The 18,636-nt window shown below is 42.0% G+C and overlaps 1 non-coding gene across 1 annotated transcript; it reads right to left on the minus strand.

Annotated features, from left to right (window-relative positions):
* Positions 1 to 14,797: 14,797 nt before the first annotated feature.
* LOC136151958 (U6 spliceosomal RNA) lies at positions 14,798 to 14,904 on the minus strand. Its single transcript, XR_010660120.1, has one exon. It is a non-coding gene; the product is annotated as a U6 spliceosomal RNA (small nuclear RNA).
* Positions 14,905 to 18,636: the final 3,732 nt, after the last annotated feature.

Below are 18,636 nucleotides of genomic sequence, written 5' to 3' on the forward strand. Positions count from 1 at the left end.
TGAAAAAGCATTTAATGAGGGTTTAAAGGGGTTAAAATTATTTCAAGCATTTAGGAAAATTCCAAATTCTATCTATATGCTGAAAAGCATAATATGAGAGCAGAGCCTAATAATACAGGGCCATTATCATCCCAGGAAGAGCTTGGTTTCAGGGATACAAGAGAGGTGCACCAGTTCTTCTCAGCAGAGACTGAGAAGATGGGGGAAAAGCAAATGAGGAGGTTGTTACAGATCCAGCCAGAATGTTTCATCATGTTTTTCAGTTGGGACGGTATTTCACAATGCAGGCGTATGGATAGAAAATTACGTCTCCTTCTAGACTTGGAACTGCCTCTGTGGCAAGGAGACTTGATGCCCTTCACCCTCCCAAATCCCCACCTGCCAGTACACTTGATTTTGTGTAATCTTTTCTTCTTGAGTGTGAGCTGGTCGAGTAACTTGCCTCTAATCAATGAAATCCATCAAGACAGAGGGTTCCCTTTCTGGATTAAATGATCTAAGGTGGTCACGTCCCAGTTGCTGGCAGACTCTCCATGGCTCGCTTTGATGCAGTAAGTGGCTTTGTCAGGGAAGTTCACGTGATCTTGGGACCTCAAGGCAGCCTTTGGCCAAACAGCAATGAAATGAGGCTGCTCAACCAACAGCCTCAAGGAACTGAATCCTGCCAACAACCACATGGGCTTGGAAGTGCATCCTCCCCTGGTCAAGCCTTAAAATCAGACCCCACCACTGGCCAACACCTTGAAGGCAGGTCAGGGGGAAACTATGAAGGAGATAAGCCAGTTACTCCACGCTCAGACTCCTGACCATGGCATCCTAACTGAGACAATGAACGTGTGCTGTTTAAGTTGGGAAAACAAATACCAGCTTATAAGTGCACGAATTCATCATGCCCTCTCACACCTGCATCTTTCGTCCATCTATCCCTTCCACCAAGAATGTCCTGCCTTATCCTTTCCCGCCATCTGGAAGACTCCAAATCTTGTGATAGTCAGCCATGACACTTCTTCCATGGAACTTTCTAGAACAGTCGAATTTTTTTCCCTTTGTGCCTTTAAGGCACCTTGTACCCTTTCTTGTCACGCTTGTTGCATTTTCATTGATGAAATATGGGTGTGCCTGTTCACTGGACTGTGAGATCCTTGAGAGCAGGGGCTGAACTTCTCCATCTGTTTCCCCAGCATCTACCAGAGTGTCCACCCCTGTGTTTACAATATTAGTATCTGCAAATTGGATAAACAGTGTCCAGAGGAAAATTACCCAGACTATGCCTTTGTAAACATGCCAAAGATCACAAAATCATCCTGGTTAAATCTCACTGTCATAGAGGTTTAAATAAGCACTTTCCCAGTTTGTGCTGCTGGCCACTAGTTTTGAAACCACACTTCTTGTGGTTGATTGCATTAACATTTCAACATAGAAAAAGGGCCTGAGATACTCAGATAATTCATTTACTTTACGTCAAGAACAGAATGAGACCTGGATGCCTAACTACTGCCTTGATTTTCAGTGCTTTCCAGTCTCTTACCCCACTTTGCATCCATTCCCGCTGTCCTAGTTCTACATCCCTCCTCTTGCCATCATCTTTTGTTTCTTAAAGGCCCAATCCTCTCCCACCATGGCCTCCATACTAGACGTATGCAGAATCACTCATAGGGCACCTCAATGGTAAAAGTGGCCCCTTACCCTACCAGTGAAACTGCAATCCCTGGACACCTCTTGTACGATATCTCTTACAACACTTCTGTCCATAAAAATAGGAACTTTATACCGGCTCTTGGCAGCAACTCACAATGGTGTGCTGAGAGATTTCTTTAGAGCTTGAAGGTTAAGTGCATGGGCTCCAGTTAGACGATCACTGCTTTCATTCATCAGCTGTGACACCTTGGGCAAGCTATTTCTCCATACTTAAGTTTCCTTATTAGTCAAACAGAGTGTTAATAGTACTTACCACAGAACTGTTTCAAGAGGTTTGGGCTTATTGATACATCCCTCAAGCTCTTGAAATAGTCCCTGGCACTAGAAAACTGCTTGCTCTTGCTGAAGATTACAAAGTTTGCCAAATAATAAGAAACGTGTGAAAAAAGATTGACATGCTAAATTCTGGCCAACACAAAGTTAGAGAAACACCATACAGGAAGCATTCAATATTGTGGCATTGGGCAAGTCCAGGTTGTGTCAAAGGATGCGATTGGTTCAGTTTTTTTTAAAGTTAATTTACTTTAAAAATTTTCTTGGCCATGCCGCACGGCATGTGGGGTCTTAGTTCCCCAACCAGGGATCAAACCCACTTCCGCTACATTGGGAGTGCAGAGTCTTAACTACAGGACCACCAGGGAAGTCCCGCAATTTGTGATGCCCATCTCTTATTTTCTTGCCTTTTCTGTTTGGTTAACAGAATGATGTCCTTCCTTCAGATATTTCTGCATCCTGGCACCCTCACCCCAAGGATCTTGGTAATTATCCTTCCAGCTACGAGAAAGGACAAGTTTTACCTTCGCTTTTTTAAATGTGAAAACTAAGCCATTGAAAGATAAAATAGGAACTGATGGATATACTTTGGCCTATGCTTATTTAAACCCTTTTAGGTGCAAGGCTTCCTGTTACAGCTTCATGAAGGGGGTAGTCCACATTAATTTCTCCTTTTTCTAAAGGAGAAAGCCTATAATATGCGTCTTGCTCAACAAGTTACTATTTCGTTGTTCTCTGCTTCACGCATATTAATTATGTTTCATCAAGGATACTGTAAACTTCCTAAGGATGAGGACTAGATTCTGAACCCCTCTCATCCTGCCCTAATCACCCTAGGGCCAGATATCAGATCACTAGGAACAGTCCTTATGTCCCAGAGAGCATTGAAATTATTCAATCTAGCCGACCCTGAGTCTGCCTTGCCTGCTACCATGCCAAGTCCATTATTTCCCCCAAAAACCACAATAAAGGTGCCTACCCGTGGTTTCCTTCTCTGTTTCTCTCTGCCGACTCATCTTGCAAAAAGGGTGGACTGTGGTAGACAGCATTGCTCTCGTTGATCCTGATATCTCTGTTCTACCAAATTCTCCAAGTGTTGGTCTCTTCCAATCTAATCCTGCAAATTCTGCTAATGATTGACAAGGGCAAGAGAAATGTTTGCCAACTAGGTCCTGCATGAGAGTGTCTGTGACCTAGTCTCTGTTTAAGAAGCTCAAAATATTTGATAATCCAAATTAGAACCAGCGTTGTTCAGAGGGTTACAGTTACTCCAGGCTTATCCCAAAGGATGACCAATATTAGCTATGATGTGGGTGTACATGAAATCTACCAAACTTGTTTCAGCCATCTCAAAAGCAGATGAGGACTTCATGATGCCAAATATGTGTTATCATAGCATCCTGTGAGAGGCAGAATCACCGTGCTAAAAGGTGAGGCCAGGAGCCAGATCGATGGCAAGATTTCTTATTCGAAATCTTCTTTGAAATAAGATTTCTTATTTTTTTTTCACATGTAGAACATTTTTTAAAGTTTTTATTGAATTTGTTACAGTATTGCTTCTGTTTTATTTTATTTAATTTTTTTTGGTCATGAGGCATGTGGAATCTTAGCTCCCTGTCTGGGGATCAATGCACTGAAAGGCAAAGTCTCAACCACAGGACCACCAGGGAAGTCTTCTGATGTCGCTTTGAAGCCCGATATTGTTCAATCACTTTGAGCAACATCCACACCTTCCCTCACCTCCATTTTTTTCTTCTGTTGGTTGTTGATAATAGTAGGATCATGGTAAAGAGCAAACATTTGTAAACTCCTTGCCTATTATAGTGCCTGCTATGGAATATGTATTTGATCAATGGAAGATATTAGTGCTATCGCAGAAGTGTATACAACTTAAGTCACCACTTCCTGGTCTTCATTAATTGGGCACATAAGTCTTCCTTATTTCTCACTCCCCTAGAGTGAATGAATTTGCCCAGAAGACAGAATTACCTACAATGCCTCCATCAATACTTTCCCATTTTGAGATTAAGATCAGGATTTATCATTTTGTTTTGTTTTACTTGTGAACATAAAAAATTCCTAGCCAGTTAAATGAAAACAATTGTATCTATATATAAAAATCTATATCATGGGTTAAAGTATTAAAAATGACAGCTAGGGTCAGAGTGATGTTTCAGTGATATCTTAATGGTGCACTACAAAACTCCAAATTGTTTGCTTTATCCTCATTTCAAGTCATCAGAGTGGGCACTGGAAGGATTTTTATTAATAATACATGGGGCACCATGTTAGACTGACAGTGGTGACTAGCTGTCTAAAATTCTTTCTGCGACAGGGCAGATATAAACAAAGCAACCAATAAAAACTGTAACCAGGGAGACTTGCTCCCTGGGAATATGGTTTCAGGTGGAAAATTCCTATGCACCAGTTTAATAAACTATTTTAAGTTTGTTCCTATGGCATAAAGGCCATTTTTGTGTGTTAGTCAACATCCAAATGGCCCGTGCTAAACATGGACTTCCTAAACAGAGAGGATATTGGCATCACTCCATAGAACATCAGACAAGGCACTAATAGGTGTCCTAATAATGGGAACCTGGATAATTTTAGTTTCTTTTGATTTGTTTTCCATGTAAATGTGATAGGATCACAGTATGAGAGGGCAAGGCGTCTGAGAGATTATGGCTGCACAAATACTGTATGAACTGAAACCTCAAAAATATCCCACCACTCAAAGACAAATGACCAGATGATAGTCTACTTCAGATGCAGAGGAAATAGGGCTGCAGTCCAGGTGATTGGAGTGCTTTTCTTCTCGTTCTAAAGCTGCTTGACCCTTGTAAAACATCATCACAAATTTTAATACAGTATTTAAATACTCTTATCCTTATGGCAAATATAAGTGTTGTAAAGTGGTATATCTGTTAGAATCTTCTGAAATTGTTGCAAATCAATGGTGACATGAGTGGTTCAGAAATGAATGTGAAATGAAAGGATTCAGATATGAGAAAATAATGGTATTTATGGAGTCTTATGCAAATACACTTTAAAACCTATATTTTGTGTTGTTTTCTTCTCAAAGAAAAATGCTAAAAAAAAAAAAAAAAAGTGCTTCAAGGTCCATCTTTAACGGCTGTTTAAACATCTTGTGTCTGAATTAGCAGCTTCCTGGTACTGAAACGTGACCGTAATATGTTCTCTGTTGTTGAAAGACATCTCTGTGGCGTATTAATTTCTTTCAGGAACTGATATTTACTTTGAGGGGGATTGTGGAAGAGTCGTGATGATAATTCAGAAGACAAATAAGCCAAGGAACAAAATAGCTTGAGGTGGTAGTCACTCGGGTTAGGCTGAGGCCAGGTGTCTACATGCAGAATAAAGAGAGGAAATGATTTTGGACCAGCTTGGGGAAACTTTGGACTTGGATTAAATCGATTCTGCAACTTCAATTTAATTCTCTGCACAAGACAAATAACAAGAACCTGTATTCTCCCCTCTCCACGGTTACCCAAACACAGTGACATCATACAGGGGACCACTAGCAACTTCTTGCAAATCCACAGGATGAAGAACAAGCTTGAGCCTAGCCTATGCCCTTTGCAACTTGTTCTTTACAGCATGCAGTACTGGCACTGTTCTCACGTCATTTTCTCATCTGTTAGGTGAAGAGGGAGCAAGGTGAGTAGTGGGGAGTACCCAGGGCTTAGACTTTCAAACCCCAGTTCAAAGCCTTGAGTGCCATTTAATAGCTGTTTGCTTCAACTGCGCTCAGTTTTCTCTCTGCTTCAGTTAAGGTTTCCTCAGGTGTCAAACAGTAGCAGAGATACTAACTTTCTAGGGCTGTTGGGGGTATTAAGTGGGATCACTTATGGAAGGCTTTCTGTACACAGTAAACAGCTGTGGATGTTATTATGGTGACCCAATGGCCTTGACATCATGTATTGTTACCTAAATCATTCGTCCCAAGGTGTTTGCCAGAAATTTCTGGGAGTTGGTGCAGGTCTGTCGGATCTGTTCCCCAGAATCCTCCTCATTTCCTGCGGCTCATCCTTCTGGGCTCAGCTCTCCATTGCTACTGTTGATGCTGTCCGGCCATTTCGGCTGCAAAAGAAAAAGCATTGCTTTTTCTGGTTTATCTTGTCACCCACCTGGGACAGGTCCTTTCTCTTAATCCCCATCACTGGGAAGACATCAGCTTGCATCTCAGTGAGAGCTTACTGGAAATTCAGAAATAGTGGGTAGGAAGCATAACTCAGAGAGAAATTGACCGACACAGCACACAGTCTGAGCCAAACTCCAGGTGCCTTGCTGGGTCCCCACAAGAAGAGCTCCAAACTGCTCTGTAGCTCAGAGGTGGGGCCAGAACTACTCCAGGCCTCAGAGAGAAGAGGACAGTTTTGCTCACTCCAATATAAGGCTCGCTTCTGTGTTCTCTGTTCCTTCCTAAAGTGATTCTTGTAGGAGGGAACCCACCTCACCTGGAGGAATGAGCTTTGGCCATGATAAAATAATGGCACCCGCAGTAACTGGGTGGGGAAGGGAGCCCCAGAACTTGTGACCCCCCCACTCCCGCAAGCTTCCAGGTTTTCCTCAGGAGTCACAGAGACCCACAGCAAATGAGGCTGTGGAGCAGATGAGGCTGGGCCACTGGAAGCCGTGTCTGGGTCCTGAGAGGCAATGCTAAGGCCCTTCAGCGACAATCAGTGGGATGGTGGCTGTCCCGTCTTCCTTTTCACAACTGGTTCAGGAACTGGGTCACACGGAGGCAGCAGGTCCTCAGGGAAGAGCAGCCGAGGAGCTAGAGAGGGAGAAACAGAGAGAACAAGGGAGGCCAGAGGAGTAGGCAACGCTCCGTGGACTTCCCTATCTATCTAGGGATGTGGATCTGTTAGAAATGTGTAATAAGTATGAAAATACATGTTGCTGTTGGCTGTGGTTGTTTAGTCGCTAAGCTGTGCCCGACCCCATGGACTGTAGCCTACCAGGCTTCTCTGTCCATGGATTCTCCAGGCAAGAACACTGGAATGGTCGCCATTTCCTTCTCCAGGGGATCTTCCCAATCCAGGGATTGAACCTTTTTAAAAACTTATTTATTTATTTTATTTTTAATGTTTTAAAATTTTTTTATTGAAGGATAATTGCTTTACAGAATTTCGTTGTTTTCTGTCAAACCTCAACATGAATCAGCCATAGCTATACATATGTCCCCTCCCTTTTGAACCTCCCTCCCATCTCCCACCCCATCCATCTCAGGTTTCTGAGCCATATAGCAATTCCTGTTGGATCTCTATTTTACATGTGGTGGTGTAAGTTTCCATGTTACTCTTTCCATACATCTCACCCTCTCCTGCCCCTCCCCATGTCCATAAGTCTATTCTCTATGTCTGTTTCTCCATTGCTGCCCAGTAAATAAATTCTTCAGAACCATTTTTCTAGATTCTGTATATGTGCATTACAATATGTCTCCTGCATTGTCAAGCAGATTCTTTGCTCACTGAGCCACCTGTTTTTTAAAATTTTTTGGCCGCACCACAAGGCATGTGGGATCTTAGTTCCCCAACCAGGGACTGAACCCTTGCCCCCTGCCGTGGAGGCACAGAGCCCAAACCACTGGACCACCAGGGACATCCCCTGAAATTCTTTAAGCAGTATAGTTTGTGGTGATTTGTTATACGCCATAGAAGACAACACAATTGATATTTGTACAGAGTACTTTTTTCTGTCCTTTAGTTTCAACCTTTCTAGATCCTAATATTTTGATTGTTTTTCTTATAAGCAGCACATAAATAGAAAAAAATCAACTATCACAGTATTAAATGTATACGTATATACATATGTGTGTGTGTATGAATAAAACCTATATATGTATACGTATGTATGTATATTCAATTGCTGTCTTTAAATCTTGGGTCTTAACTCCATCCATCAGCATTTATTTTTTTTTAAACTTTCAATGCTATTTTCTCTCCTCCTTCCATTTGTCTCCCAATCTCTGCTTTTAAAAGAGCCAAGATATGAAACAATAATATTTATTATTATATTTAAAACAATATTATTATATATAAAACAATATTATTATTGTTTTCTTATAATTTGTTTTCTTGTTGACTGTTTTAAATACACAAAGTGGCTGAGCCTTATATTTGATATTTACCTGCTTTTTGCTTATGTAGCCTCTGAAAAACTTTCTATCACAGTCAGTGACCTTGTACAGAAAAAGGTCCCCACCGTCGTTCTAAGTAAACACTGGAACATAATGCCCGACAAAGCAGCCTGACTATGGAATGTGCGTAGCAACTTTGCAGGCTGGCTAGCCTGGCAGGGAAAAGCATTCAAGAGGGCTCTTTGTGTTGGAGCAAAGCAGCAGGAGAAGACTAAGGGCAAAAGAGGTAACACAGGCCAAAGCTTGCTGGCATTTGTGGAGCTGATTCCAACAGGTTTAATATAGCTCGAGTCAATAGAGCACATGTAGTTGTGAAGTCAAGCATCATTAGGACCGACTATTAAGATTGACACTGGGGACCTGCAGGCAAAATGCTTGGAATGAATGTATGGTTTTCTTCAAGACAGGCTGGGAGAACATACCGCATCAAGATGCTACAGTTCTGATGGGTGCGTTAAACGATGTGAAACCAAGTAGACCAGAATGCAGAGGATTTTGTCATCAGAATGAGAAAGATTCAAAGACCAGCTGTGTGTTTGCTACCTGAGCTAGCCTTGGCAAGTTCATGGGGGAAGATTTCAAACCTTGGATTGGTCTGGTGAGAGAGATTTAATGGGGCAGACAAAATGTTCAGCACTTCATATAGACATAATTGATCTCAATTTCCAACTGTATAAAAATAAGACAGGCCTGTCAGGGATGATGAGACAATACATTGCACACGTGAAACCTCTACACTGCTCCAGGTTTCCAAGGACAATGGTTAATTTTCAAGGGGTTTCTGGCTCCAAAACTCAAAAATCACAGCACATCTTTATAGAGTCCTGCTGGCCACCATGGGCCTGTGTGGGGATGTTAGCTCATGATAGCCCCTGGTGAACACAGCTGCTTCAGTTCCATCATTCCTCTCACCATAAAGCATCGTATTCAAATTCTTTGAAATCTGAAGCTAAAGATATTCCTTTATCTTTTTCAGGGAGAGGAGGAGGGATTCTGAATTTTGTTATTTACATTACGTGTGTTGCTAAATTGCTTCAGTTACATCCAGCTCTTTGCCACGCTATGAGCAGTAGCCCTCCAGGCTCCTCTGTCCATGGGATTCTCCAGGCAAGAATACTGGAGTGAGTTACCATGCCCTCCTCCAGGGAGTCTTCCCCACCCAGGGATATCGAACCCATATCTCTTAGGTCTCCTGCATTGGCAGGCAGGTTCTTTACCACTGAGCCACCAGGGAAGCCCTGTTTATATTATAGCGAACATTAATTGAGTTCTCATATATGTAAGATAAGGTGTTAAGCACTTTATGTGATCTCATTTATCCTCTCAAGTCCTATAACTGAAGATAACTTTTTTGAAAGAGCAATGTTTCGAAACAATATATGGGAAAACCACACTGTACAACGTGAGAACATCAACCTAAAATGATCAATACCAAGGCTTTTGGCAATAAAATTACTGGAAAAAAATCTAGGTTGGACATTTAGGTTGGAAATTTAGGTTGGACATCTAGCTAAAAAGAACATGCAATTTATACAGGGAAAAATTGGATTATCGTCAGACTGTTTAATAACAAAGAGTAAATAGATAACACATATGTATGTGTATGTACATATAGGGCTTCCCAGTGGCACTAGTGATAAAGCACCCACCTGCGAATTCAGGAGACAGGAGAGCCAGCTCAATCCCTGAGTCTGAAAGATCCCCTGGAGGAGGACATGAAATCCACTCCAGTATTCTTGCCTGGAGAATCCCATGGACAGAGTAGCCTGGCAGACTATAGTCCATAGGGTTGTGAAGAGTCAGATATGACTGAAATGACTTAGCACTCAGACATGCATGTATATATATTAAAGAAAGAAAAATGTGAGCTAAGGATTTTACTTCCAGCAAAACTTTCAAATATAACTAAGACAAACTAGTAAACATGCATGAATGCAGGGAATTTTGTTTGTATGAACTCCTCCTGAAGATCTACTAAAGAATGATCTTTTGGTGGGAGGGGGGATTGGGATGGGGAACACATGTAAATCCATGGCTGATTCATGTCAATGTATGGCAAAAACCACTACAATATTGTAAAGTAATTAGCCTCCAACTAATAAAAATAAATGAAAAAAAAAAAAAAAAAGAATGATCTTTTGACAACCAAAATAACTAGAGAGACATTGACAGAAGAACAATTGGCGAACATTAAGCATATTGTTACTTTCAGAATTAAGACCAAAAGAGACTCAAAGGGAGAGAATATAGTATGTAATGGATATAGCTCTGACAATAGAGATATTGGATGACTGTTAAAAAATGGAGAGAATGTGTGAAAACTTTGTAAAATGTTTTCTGTAATTACACGGGTGATGGTGGAATTAGCTTGCTTTTCTGAGACTGTTGTGTATGCTTTGTAGTTTAAACAAATAATTATGCTATATTCTAAGTCTGTTGTTCCCAGTATCCTTTGAAACCAGGATTCTTACTATGAGAGAAAGGAGATACGAATGTAACATAGAAAAGTTCAAGAGAAAAAACCCGTGTAATCTTGAATTTAAATAGAAAATATCAGTGTGAACTCATTGAGCATTTTATCTCATTTTTTTTTTTTTCTGGCTCTATACACTAAAAATGCCTTAAAACAATGACCAACACAGTTGGTGTGTTGCCTGGGAGAGTATTTAATGGTGTGAGAGTGTGTGTGTGTGTGCGTGTGAAGCAGCTTTTGTCAAGGCTCTCCCCCTCCCCACCTTTGCTCACTTTCTGGATCCTGCTCTATTTTTACAAGGATACTGATCTTTTATGGATCATGGCTCACCTTTCTTGAGTAGCCATTAAATCTGCTATTATTTCTAAAGAGTTCAACTTGACTTTTTTCCCTGAGTCATAATGGTTTATGACGTTACACCCGTGGGTCTTGAGCACACCTGTGGAGATGCTGGTTAGATGAGGTCTTTCTTTGAGTGCCCAGAGACAAGATCAGAGAGGAACAGAGGGCTTTTGGAAGGCACTGAGAGAATAAATGCTTGATACACAGTGAAACAGAAGGAGAAAGTCCCCAGAAACCATCTCACCCAGATATGCAGCTATTCTATCCTCCTCTTTCTCATCATACCTTTGCTTGCTGGTCTCTAATATACACACAGCTAATGTTCTTTCATTCATTAACATCACCTGGTTATCAAGTCCCTACTAAGTACCATTCTAGATTCTAGGGACAGAATGGTGAAAATGATGGGAGGCTCCATGCCTTCCCTGTGGTGAGGATGATGATAAACAAATACACGCAGATAAGATAATGCCAGAGGATGAAGTGTGTCCCATAACCCTAAAAGCTTCATTGACATTTATTGAGTGTCTTCATCAGACACTGATTCACATCCCCTCCAAGTGTTAATTCACTTAATCCCTTCCACACTTTTATGCTGCCACTGATGTTATTATCATCCACATTTTATAGAGGAGGAAACGGAAGTACAGAAAGCAATATTAAGTCACTTTCCAAGGTCACCCTGCCAGTAAGTGATACCGTTCAGTTCAGTTCAGTTCAGTTCAGTCGCTCAGTTGTGTCCGACTCTTTGCGACCCCATGAACCGCAGCACACCAGGCCTCCCTGTCCATCACCAGCTCTCGAAGTTCACCCAAACTCTTGTGGATTGAGTCGGTGATGCCATCCAGGCATCTCATCCTCTGTCGTCCCCTTCTCCTCCTGCCCCCAGTCCCTCCCAGCATCAGGGTTTTTTCCAATGAGTCAACTCTTCACATGAGGTGACCAAAGTATTGGAGTTTCAGCCTCAGCATCAGTCCTTCCAATGAACACCCAGGACTGATCTCCTTTAGGATAGACTGGTTGGATCTCCTTGCAGCCCAAGGAACTCTCAAGAGTCTTCTCCAACACCACAGTTTAAAAGTTTCAAGTCTTCGGTGCTCAGCTTTCTTCACAGTCCAACTCTCACATCCATACATGACCACTGGAAAAACCATAGCCTTGACTAGACGGACCTTTGTTGACAAAGTAATGTCTCTGCTTTTTAATATGCTATCTAGGTTGGTCATAACTTTCCTTCCAAGGAGTAAGTGTCTTTTAATTTCATGGCTGCAATCACCATCTGCAGTGATTTTTGAAGCCCCCAAAAATAAAGTCTGATGCTGTTTCTACTGTTTCCCCATCTATCTGCCATGAAGTGATGGGACCAGATGCCATGATCTTAGTTTTCTGAATGTTGAGCTTTAAGCCAGCTTTTTCACTCTCCTCTTTCACTTTCATCAAGAGGCTTTTTAGTTCCTGTTCACTTTCTGCCATAAAAGTGGTGTCATCTGCATATCTGAGGTTATTGATATTTTTCCCGGCAATCTTGATTCCGGCTTGTGCTTCTTCCAGCCCAGCGTTTCTCATGATGTTCTCTGCATATAAATTAAATAAGCAGGGTGACAATATACAGCCTATTTGGAACCAGTCTGTTGTTTCATGTCCAGTTCTAACTGTTGCTTCCTGACCTGCATACAGGTGTCTCAAGAGGCAGGTCAGGTGGTCTGGTATTCCCATCTCTTTCAGAATTTTTCACAGTTTATTGTGATCCACACGTCAAAGGCTTTGACATAGTCAATAAAGCAGAAATAGATGTTTTTATGGAACTCTTGCTTTTTCGATGATCCAGCGGATGTTGGCAATTTGATCTCTGGTTCCTCTGCCTTTTCTAAAACCAGCTTGAACATCTGGAAGTTCACAGTTCACGTATTGCTGAAGCCTGGCTTGGAGAATTTTGAGCATTACTTTACTAGTGTGTGAGATGAGTGCAATTGTGTGGTAGTTTGAGCATTCTTTGGCATTGCCTTTCTTTGGGAGTGGAATGAAAACTGACCTTTTCCAGTCCTGTGGTCTCTGCTGAGTTTTCCAAATTTGCTGGCATATCGAGTGCTGCACTTTCACAGCATCATCTTTCAGGATTTGAAATAGCTCAACTGGAATTCCATCACATCCGCTAGCTTTGTTCATAGTGATGTTTTCTAAGGCTCACTTGACTTCACATTCCAGGATGTCTGGCTCTAGGTGAGTGATCACACCATCATGATTATCTGGGTCGTGGAGATCTTTTTTCTACAGTTCTTCTGTGTATTCTTGCCACCTCTTCTTAATATCTTCTGCTTCTGTTCGGTTCATACCATTTCTGTCCTTTATCGAGCCCATCTTTGCATGAAATGTTCCCTTGGTATCTCTAATTTTCTTGAAGAGATCTCTAGTCTTTCCCATTCTGTTGTTTTCCTCTATTTCTTTGCATTGATCGCTGAGGAAGGCTTTCTTATCTCTCCTTGCTATTCTATGGAACCCTGCATTCAGATGCTTATATCTTTCCTTTTCTCCTTTGCGTTTGGCTTCTCTTTTTTTCACAGCTATTTGTAAGGCCTCCTCAGACAGCCATTTTGCTTTTTTGCATTTCTTTTCTATGCGGATGGTCTTGATCCCTGTCTCCTGTGCAATGTCACGAACCTCTGTCCATAGTTCATCAGGCTCTCTGTCTATCAGATCTAGTCCCTTAAATCTATTTCTCACTTCCACTGTATAATCATAAGGGATGAGATTTAGGTCATACCTGAATGGTCTAGTGGTTTTCCCTACATTCCTTCAATTTAAGTCTGAATTTGGCAATAAGGAGTTCATGATATGAGCCACAGTTAAGTGGCACAAGTAACATTTAAATTCAGACCACCTAATTCTTGAGCCCTCAGTTTTAGCCATTATGTCATGTGACTCCTGCACTGCTAGGAGAACCCTGAGTCAGGGAAACATGTAAAGTTCCCAGGGGAACTTGGGGCTATGGCTGGGATGAGGAGCTTGCATTAAATATTAGGGTAGTCAGGGAAGACTTCTCTGAGGAGAGGGTATTTGAGCTGAAACCTAAGTAAAGAGAAGTGGTCAGATATGTAAAATACTGAAAGTAGTGTTTTCCAGGCAGAGAAATCAGCTAGTATAAGGATCTGAAGGCAGAAATAAGCTAGAATTGTTTGAAGTACCAACAGAGAGCAATGGAGTGGTTATAATCTTCACAAAAAAAGGAATCCAAATTTAAGGCAGAAAAATCTGACTTATATTTGAGTCTCAGTTCCATTTATAAAAAGGAAATGATAAGTCGACCTTACTTGTTACACAATTAAAGGGGATTGTAGTAGCCAGAATGATAATCACTGTTATTAATACTTCCCTGGCAGCACAGTGGTTAAGACTTCGCCTACCAATGGAGTAAGTGTGGATTCAGTTGCTGGTGGGGATCTAAAAATCCCACATGTCTCATGGCTAAAAAATCAAAACATAAAACAGAAGTAATATTGTAACAAATTCAATAAAGACTTAAATTAAAAAAAAAAAATTAAGTTGTCCACGTAAATATAGCCTGGCTAGCTTGCCTTTTCCCATAAGGCCACATCTGTGCTACTAAAGTTTAGTTGATCAGGTACTGGGTACCTAGCACAACACACATGTATTTTATTTTATTTATTTATTTATTTTTTTATTATTGGAGGCTAATTACTTCACAACATTCCAGTGGGTTTTGCCATACATTGACATGAATCAGCCATGGAGTTATATGTATTCCCCATCCCGGTCCCCCCTCCCACCTCCCTCTCCACCTAATTCCTCTGGGTCTTCCCAGTGCACCAGGCCCGAGCACTTGTCTCATGAAAAATATGGAACGCTTCACGAATTTGCGTGTCATCCTTGCGCAGGGGCCATGCTAATCTTCTCTGTATCGTTCCAATTTTAGTATATGTGCTGCCGAAGCGAGCACAACACACATGTATTTTAAAAGTCATCACATTTATCTTGGAAAGCATCCGTTATGCTCATCTTGTAGACCACTAGCCAGAAGATCTCAGAGGTTAAATAATATTTCCAAAGACAAAGATCTGAAGTATGTTACAAGACAGCAGTCCTAACCCAGTTTGGTCTTACTTTAAAGCACAAGTGCGTTGATGTACAGCAGAAATTAACACAACATTGTAAAGCAATTATATTCCAATTAAGAAATTTTAAAAAAGCCTAAGTGTTTCTTCTATACCATACCTCTTTATAAATCATACACTCATCCACAGCACGCAGGGAACAATGTCGCGTTCATATTAATAGCATCACTTCTGATGAAGACACTGTGTAATAAATCTTTTCTATCTGGAGGTTAAGATGGTGATGGTGATAACACTGGAGTGAAGAGAAGGAAGTAAAGCAAAGTGAATTGGAGACATGGATTGCTTTGGCTGCGTTCCTGTCCTCAGATGTCCAAACGCTTCTGACAAAACACGCTCTTCCCCTGCTCTGAAGCTGTGCGGTCTTGGCCTCAGAGAATCAAGAATCAAGCTGATTGCAAACTTGGTGCATAACAGAGAAAATAAAGACATCATTTACTGACTGATTTGGACTAAGAAAAGATGTATTTACTTGCAGTTTATTATGTTGAATGTGACAGGCATACATTTGGGCTTTTTATTGAATGATGACTTACTACATACAGGAATTGGTGCAATTTGTAATGCAGATTATGTTTTTAAACAAAAAAGGGTGCAAATACACTGATGACTGTCACATGACTTGCTCTGCACTTCTCAAAAAGTGGCTTGAGTGTGGGCGGAACGACAAATATACCCTAGATGCACAAATGTAATTTCCAAAGAAGATGATTCTGGGCAGCTTCCAATTCAGTCGGGCAGATTTAGACAGAAGAAATCCACGGCTAAGAAAAGCTAAGGATCTTAAAATAGCCAGAATTGGAGTAGCATCTTTTGAATCATTCCCATTAACTGCTGAGATGCCTCCAGACAGAGCAAGAAGAGCCACAACTAAAATTCGAGTGTGGGATGAGAGAGTACATGTCGCATCTTTGTAAGATTACATAAGTTAAACACCTGGCAATCCCATTTTTACTTCTAATAACAGGCAGTTGGGGGGCAGGAGAAAAGAGGAAGAGATCCTCTCTCTATGGTGGAAAGCAATAGAATGAGAGTCTGGTCCACAGCATATTTTCTGAGTACTGAGTTTTGTGACCTCATTGGCTTCTAGGCATTGAGCCAAATCTTGTCTTGTGATACATTTATGCAATTCCTCAAGGTCGCAGACTTGGGTTTTTCACTTGGAGCGCAATTGCGACTTGACCTGTGAGCAGAATTTGTTCTATCCGCCCCCTTTCCCCACAACCAACCACCATATTCATTTCCCTCAGCACGTGACTTGCACAAACACTCCAAGTTTCTTTTAGAGGAAGGCAAATTCTATTAATTGCTTTTCTCTGTCTGACTGTTTGGGCTTCACAACGGATTTCATCCAGCCATTAAGAAAAGAGTATTCATTCATGCTAATAACTTCCATTTAAGCTGCCGGTGAGTAATAGCAAAGAGAATGTGTGACGAAAGGAGCAACCCATGCAAAGATCTGAAAATCCGTGGAAACATTTTTATTTCAAGACTTTTATTTGCCTTAAGGGACGGCAAAGCACAGCCAGATATTTTCAAATCATGTGTCACGGCTTTTCTCGTGATTCAAAATTAAAGCTTTCCTTGCTTAAGAGAGCCTGCAGCATGCACGACACGACACGACACGTCAAGGCGGTTTCTTCTTGCAAAACCTGGGAACTTCACAATAAATTCCGCTATGGAGATTCTGACTCATATTTCCCCCTCACTTGGTAATTTACCAGGGCAATTTCCCCTCCTGCTGACAGCGGGCAAGCCCTGCCACTCACACAGGCTGCAGAGCCCTGCTGCTCATGTGAGGGCAAGTGCTACGCCCCCGGCTACATTTCAAAGAAAAGCTCAGCTTGCCAGCTCTTGTCAAAAGTTCCCATAGACAGTGATTCCACTTAAGGCCTGGGTGCAACGTTGGAAGCTGGAACAATTCAGATCTACACTGCACATCCCGCTCCCAACATGTGCGTGTGGATTCAGGCTCACGGAGGGGGCTGGTGTCTTGCTTTCCTCAGTGGTGAGGGTTCCAGTCTAATTTGGGGCAGCCCAGCATGGATTGCCTTGGCTTGCCTTCCACAGACCTGTTTTTTCCTTCTCTCATTACCCAAAGAGGGTCTGAATTTGTTGGAAAACAGGTGAAGGAGTGAGAAGGCATTACCCAAGGTCCCTTTGCTCCTCTGAGACGCCAAGCCACATCAGTCCTGATGGTCTGCCTTAGTCTTAGAACTAGCTGGTCTTTTGACACAGAGCTAAGTTTCATCAGTGGCCTTTTGTCTTATTTTGTTTGAACTGCTGGTGGGAGATGAAGTAGGAAAAAGGAACTTGCAATAATCATCCCTCCCCTCCACCCTAACTTACCTACCCTGACCACCCTACAAGCTCACTCCATCCCCCAAATGCCTCCAGGATAGGGACTGATGGGTGGAGGGCAGTGGTGAGAAGGAGGAGAAGAAACAGGAGGTATGCTCTTGACCTCATGTAGAGGGAAAGAAGTAGTATTAGAAAAAGTTCTGTTCTCCTCCAGCACAAATGCCAACTTGGGTGAGATCTTGGAGAACGTGTCTTAGTTTGCTTGGGCTGTGTAGCAAAGTGGGTGCCATAAAGTGGGTGCCTTCCACAAAAGAAACATATTGTCTCACAGTTCTGGGGACCAGAAGTTCACGAACAGGTGCCAGTAGGCACCTCACTTTGTGCATCTTTAAATCTGGAATCATATTACCACCTAACAAACAAGGCTGCTGCAGGGATAGATGACAGAGCAATCTGGTAGCAAATATTATTTTGCAATTTTGTTTGCAGCTAAGTTTGGTAACTGAATGCAGTGTTCTTAAACTTGCTTCCTTGTGAGGGCTTCGGGGAGATTGTCCATGCCTTTGTCTCAGCTTTTGGTGTTTTGTTGGCTATCTTTGGCATTCTTTGGCTTATGGAAAGTGAAAGTGAAAGCTGCTCAGTCATGTCCGACTCTTTGCAACCCCATGGACTATACAGTCCATGGAATTCTTCAGGCCAGAATACAGGAGTAGGTAGCCTTTCCCTTCTCCAGGGGATCTTCCCAACCCAGAGATGGAACCCAGGTCTCCCACATTGTAGGTGGATTCTTTACCACCTGAACCACAGGGGAAGCCCTTGGCTTATGGAAGCATCAACCCAGACTACCTTCATCTTCACATGGTGTTCTCCCTATTTTATTTATTTTCATGAGTGCTGTTTACTACCCTCTAAGCCAACTTCATGACCATGGATGGGTCATGACTCACAGCTTGAAAAACACTGGCCCAGCCTATACAACCATCAGCTGCAGGCTGAGCTCTAGGGAGCCAGCAGAAACTCTGAGGCTCAGATGAGTCAGGCAAAGTCAAGGCGCACTTCTGCTCAGCTGACTTTCACCTGGGGTCCTATTCCAGCAACCAGACTCCTGCTTTGATTCTTGCACTAAACTCCAATCCTGGACCACTGTCTGGGGCTCCAGCGCAAGACTCTCTTTTGTGTTTTATTCTTCCTACACTGAAGGCTTGCTTGTGTGGTTGGGTTTCCACTCCATGCTCTCAGATTTCCCAAACTCTGAC

The sequence above is a fragment of the Muntiacus reevesi genome, chromosome 20 (genome assembly GCF_963930625.1).
Source record: "Muntiacus reevesi chromosome 20, mMunRee1.1, whole genome shotgun sequence".
NCBI classification, from domain to species: Eukaryota; Metazoa; Chordata; class Mammalia; order Artiodactyla; family Cervidae; genus Muntiacus; species Muntiacus reevesi.